Raw genomic sequence first — 5,061 nt, forward strand, 5'->3', positions numbered from 1 at the left:
AAGTAGGACATGGGTGCTTAAGTTTTATTTGTCCTGAGGGCGAAAGACACCTAAAGTTGTTTCTCACTGTAGCAAGGCGAACACAGGGTTACCTTACTACACTTATTAAGCGATAACTTCAGTTTGGGAGTAGATAGAAAAGTACTTCTTCCACTCATTTGAATTGTAATTTTAAATCCTCTTTAATGGCGAAGCTATATTTTAAGTTACTATTTTAAAAATGGCCTTTTTAGAAAGTTGTAAAAAGAAGAAATGATGGATGGAATGCTGAACAGATTAAATATTCACCACCAATCACAGATATGGGTTCAGCGAATATAGTTGGCAAAGCGAGCACAGTACCCACGCTAGGGCATTCCCTTCCCACTTGGGGAGACTATAGCGACACAAAAAGATGATGGACTAAATGCTGAACCTTGTCAGACATTCGCCCCAGTCACAAATCTAGTCTGGCTGATGAGGGGTGATACCCTGAAACCAGTCACAAAATGCTTGTTTTCTGGTCCACAGAGGACTTGACCTGGCAGTTCAGGCTGGACTGCTCCCATGGGGAGCGCGGTCAATACTGATTTGCGTATGGCTGGGTTCAAACTGGGGTGGTGTAGTGACTAAAGAACGATGGATTTAATTGGGATCTGTGACTGGGGTGAATGTTTGACAATAATCAGCATTCTGTCCATCATCCTTTTGTGTTGCTGTATTTTTAGAAAGTTGTAATTTTTCTGCCTCAGACAAATTTGCCTTTCTGCTAGTGTACAGGGTCACATGACTGAGAGTGGCTCTCCTGTAGTGTGATATTTATTTATTCAAGACAGAGAACACAAGGGTCTTGGATCTGGGGAAGGATGTTCCTTCCCTGAGCATGATGACCTGGTGGTTTGTAGTCAGCCCTCCTGAGCTTCAAAGGGTAGCCTGAGGGTTGTGCCCACCTCCTTCCAGGCTTCTAAAGCTGCTTGCTCTGTCACTGTCCTTTGTTACCCTAGCTAGCTTGGAGCCAAACCTGGGGAAAGGGGCAGAACTGCCCAGAACCAGTTTAGGAGTAGACAAAGAGGGGAATTTACATACACAGGCTGCCACTGGGTATAAAAGTGGCACCCTCAAAATCTCTAATCAGGACACTCCTGGACCTACTTCCCTTGAAAACAGAATCCCCAGAAGAGACTCCAAGGGTCAGTTGGCTTATCTCCTGTTTGAGCTAGAGGCTCACATAATGCTCCCAGAGGCCGTCCCTGCAACTACCAAGCTGACCAGCACCAACTGGACCTGCCTGAGACCTGCTAGATCCAAATCCCCAAGAGGTGCCCCTCCAGGTCCTGGACTCTTCCCTAGCATCAGAGTGTACTCCTCACACTTTAAAACCACAAGACTGGCTCACAGGTGAATATCCATAAGTTTTGGGATTTTCACCACCGCAATCAGACTCTTTGAGTTAGCAACAACTGCCCGCATCTCTCGCTAATACAAATGGTAACCTGGTGTTTGCGTCATCAGTGATCACCAGCGTCTCCTACCAATGCGAAGTTTTAGTGGCGCTTTGCTTATCGGGCTGACAATGATCTCCTAGCGGCTCCTGCCAAAGTGAAGCTCTGGATGAGGCGTCTGGCATGGACTTGGACTGTGTGCAAAGGTAAACTCTTCACCAGGATATCCCTATATCTGACCAGCGCTCCATCGTGGTTGACTGAACTTGTAACTTTGAGCTGGTCCGGGGCAAACAAATACCCCTTGTGGCGCTTTGTGCTTTTTGGCACTATTTTCACCTGAAACTTTACAGATTCATAGCACCGGTTTTACATATTCGATTTTAGTTCTTTTGAAGTCATTATATTTATAAAAAATTACTCTACTGTTCTAAACTGTTTTGGGATTTGTCTTCTGTTGTACTGTTTTGTTATTACGGTTTGAGTACTGCATACATAATGTTGTACATGGCCCCTAAGTTCAGCGTGATTGTTTTTGTGCCAAGTATAGGTTTATTTAGTGGATTTTGGGGTTCACCCTGACAAGGATTGTGTTTATTTTTTGAGTGGGGTCATCACCTCTTCAAATTACAACCCAATTTCTTAGAGGAGATAATCAGCCAAGGCACACAGCACATCCCAGTTCAGTCCAAGAACCCGCCCTCCTTAGGGAGGCCAATCACACTGACAGCATAGCTCTGCACTATGACCAGGTGGGGCAGGACCTGAAATGGGCGATCCTCGCAATCCTGTGGGTAAGAAGAGAGCAGAGCCTCTTGCAATGGCCCCAGTTGCTCCCTGGTAAGGTCGATGGACAATTGATGTTCAAGCGATTCTCAGAAAGGCATAGTCCCCGGAAGAACCAAAGTGTGGATGAAGTATCAATGAATAATCTATCCTGCAGTTCACACTAATTTTCTCAGTTAGCTGTGTTCTTCATAGACATGCGAGCCAAGTGATCCACTGGCATTAGAGGTGGGAAGAAGGTAACACAACCTGTCTACTGCTCATGCAGTCTTCACTTCTAGAAGTCAGCCTCAATCAAAAAGTTTATGGGCACTTGTCCCAGTACTACCCTGGGCCAAGCCCCCGCCATCGCCAGGCAGTTAAGCTTTCCTATGGCCATCAAGGCAGGCAACTCCACCACTGGCCCACCCAGACATCCAGATGGGTCTGTGCAATTCTTCAAACCTCAGCCCATTAACATGGGATTGGGCAACTAGTTACCTGGTAAAGAAGGTGGGTCATTACACTTGCAGTTCAGCCATTTACTCTTTGCTACAGTTGACCAAAGTCAGGCCTCAACCTCTGAGCATTGAGAGTCCCCTGCTAATTGGCAGCCCTGAGTATTGCCATGAGGCTGGGTGCCCACATGCCCAGTGGGAAGGTACAGGTGGAGAAAAGTCAGGTTATCCCCCTCATCGGAATCTCTGGCAGAGCCAATTAAAGAACCACTCTAAGCTATCCAATTGGTAGTAGCAACTGACAGTGTGTACAAAAGACAGGGACTTCATCAACACAAGCTTATGAGCTGCAATTTCTTGTTCATGGAAAATAATTGCAATCCCCAATACCATTCACGAATGAGGTTCAACAGGTTACCCACACCTGTCATCAAAAGGTATACACATGCTGATCCGTTTAGTGCAGCACACATGCAGTCGCAGGCACACAAGGGCATCACAAACCTGTTATTCCCCAATCTTGTGTGGCAGAATGACACCTGTCCCTCTAAGAAGTTGAATACCGATCACTGAGGGTTGTGTAATTAGTTAGCATGGAAGAATTTCACTTGTTGTCAGAATCAGCCAGACAAATCACTCTATCAATACTTTCCATGTCAGGGCTGTCTAAGGTTTTCCATGTTCATCACTTCAAGTTGCATGCTCCAATCCTGGTGGGGCCTTTTTGTCAATTCCTTCAAATTTCAGCTTTGCAACTACACTCCCCTCTGGCCCAATGACTTTGGTTTCCTGGCAGCTGCTTGGTGTGTCATGAGGACAGCTTTGCCGAATCGCTAGTCGGCTTTGCTTCAGGTCAGACCTACAATGGTATTGATTGTCTCCGAACCTCTGACTTTTGTTCTTGATTAATAAAAACATTCTTGGTAAATGCTTTTGCTGTGGCTCATCTTGTGCTGGGACAGTACGAGTGATCTCACCATCCATCTTATTCATGACCCCAGTTCCAAAAACGAACAAAATAGAACTTAAAGTATGCTGTTCTGTTATTCCTAGCTAAAGTATTCAGGTGACTGGCATGCTTTGAACACTCACATTTTTCCAAAGCAAATGCTTTGGACCCCAGGACACTCTGTCAAGAGCATTAAGGTGGGGTGCCTAGAGAATGGGAATGGGACAGGTGATAGCATGCCTCTCAGTAGCTTGATCCCAAGATCCCACTATGAGTTTTTTTAACTGCAGCAAATTTAATAAATGCTATTATAGGTAGAATTACCTGGCTGTATTCTCATTAAGAGATTTAAAGTGTACTCATTCCAATTACAGGGCCTCAAATGAGTCAAGTATAGTTATTTTTTGTCGCTACCTCCCTGAGTCGGGAGATGGTAATTTGCATGCATTCTATCTTCCTAGGTTGTGGTAGCTATTTCTCAGGCTCCCTCTCCGGAATCAAACCCTGATTCTCCGTCACCTGTGGTCACTGTGGTAGGCAGAGAAAGCACCATCAAAATTTGATTGGGCAGACATCCAAATGCATCATCAACATCACAAAGAGGTGCGATCGGCCTGAAATTATAGTCACCAAAGCGGCTGGGCGAGCCCACACTTTTCTTGGTCTGATGAATCCACGCATACCAGGTCAGTTTGCATCACCATGTATTAGTTCTAGAATTGCAACAGTTAAACAAGTAACAGATGGAGTGATCGATGGAACGATAACTGATTTATTGAGACATTCACAGTTTCACAGAAGTGGCAGTGCATACTTGCACATGCATAGATTATTCTCTGAAACAAGCATATGCTTCTGGCAGGATCATTCAGGGGTTTTGGCCTCATAACCAGCATGAGTCAGTAAGGACCTCCCACAGAAGAATCATACTGAGTTGCCTAAGAAATGCATTGACTGGAGAAATGGCAATGGTGTGGCACCCTGGGCCCGCGCTACAAGGCCACACCCAGGTCTATCACTACCCAACCCCTACATCGAGTGTGCTCAGACCATTAGGATGTAAGTTGCCAGGCAGCTTGTCCTTAGCTCTGCTGGATGGGGAGGACCACTTCAGAGATGAGCTTCCCCAGAAGGCACATTTTCAAGTCGGGTAGTCGGGTAGTCCCAGGTAGGGTGAAAACTCTTGTTTAAAACAACAACCAAGGCAGGCTAGGAAATCCATCTTGAATGGACCAAGTATTCCCAATAAATCTTAGTATAGTGCTGACTGGACTGTCCTTGAGCAGGCCATCCTGCTTGAAATGTTTACTTCAGGTCACTCTCTGCTTTCCTGGAAGGTTGGCTCTTGGACAGACTCCTCAGGCAGGGGTGGAGGATGAACACAGGCCCAGGGCGGCTGGACAGGGTCTTTGCAGTTCCCACGAAGAATAAACAGATGAACAATAGGCTGAAGTACCTTGTCCCTACT

At 45.8% G+C, this 5,061-nt stretch overlaps 2 pseudogenes; both read right to left on the reverse strand.

Annotated features, from left to right (window-relative positions):
• Positions 1-2,290: 2,290 nt before the first annotated feature.
• On the reverse strand, positions 2,291-2,435 carry LOC146855905 (5.8S ribosomal RNA; annotated as a pseudogene).
• A 372-nt stretch (positions 2,436-2,807) lies between these two features.
• On the reverse strand, positions 2,808-4,468 carry LOC146855906 (18S ribosomal RNA; annotated as a pseudogene).
• Positions 4,469-5,061: the final 593 nt, after the last annotated feature.

This window comes from Triturus cristatus, chromosome 4_1 (assembly GCF_964204655.1).
Source record: "Triturus cristatus chromosome 4_1, aTriCri1.1, whole genome shotgun sequence".
NCBI classification, from domain to species: Eukaryota; Metazoa; Chordata; class Amphibia; order Caudata; family Salamandridae; genus Triturus; species Triturus cristatus.